The sequence below is a fragment of the Peromyscus eremicus genome, chromosome 8a (assembly GCF_949786415.1).
Source record: "Peromyscus eremicus chromosome 8a, PerEre_H2_v1, whole genome shotgun sequence".
NCBI classification, from domain to species: Eukaryota; Metazoa; Chordata; class Mammalia; order Rodentia; family Cricetidae; genus Peromyscus; species Peromyscus eremicus.
Window position 1 is genome coordinate 68,831,134 of NC_081423.1, and position 575 is coordinate 68,831,708.

Genomic DNA, 575 nt, shown 5'->3' on the forward strand with positions numbered 1-575 from the left:
GGGGTTTGGAAGCTTTTGGTTCAGGATGTCTTCACTTGGAGTACCTGGACTGGGGTGCTGGGTGAGGGCAGAAAGCTGAGCGCTGGCCTGAAGCGCCCCAGCTCTGGGCGCTTCTGAGGTGTGGGGCTGCAGGAATCTGGGCCTAGCTCTCCTCTCCCGCCAGCCCCGGTAGTGTCCTGAGTATCCTGGGCCAAAAATGAGACCCTAGTTATTTCCAAGTGGTCAAGAAGACCCAGGCCCTGTGCTCTAGTTGAGCTGGAGGGAGGAACACGGGGTGCAGCTGAGACTCTGCGGGAAGGCGGTCCTTCCTCAAGACCTACTCATCATACAGCCCCAAGTCTTGGGGGCAGGCAGACCTTAAACTGCACGTAGACCCTCCCAGGTCCAGAACCTGAAGGGAGGAGGCTAGGGTCCTGCCCTCCCTCATGCTCCCTCCCCCAGCTCAGAAGGGGGCGGGGTCCACGTGTGCCTGGGCACCCACTAGAAGCCCCGGGGGCTCAGCTCCACAGGGCCGCGGGGCCTCTGGCCAGTGTAGATCTGGCTGTGTAACTCGGCGTGTGCTGTGCCCGCAGGAG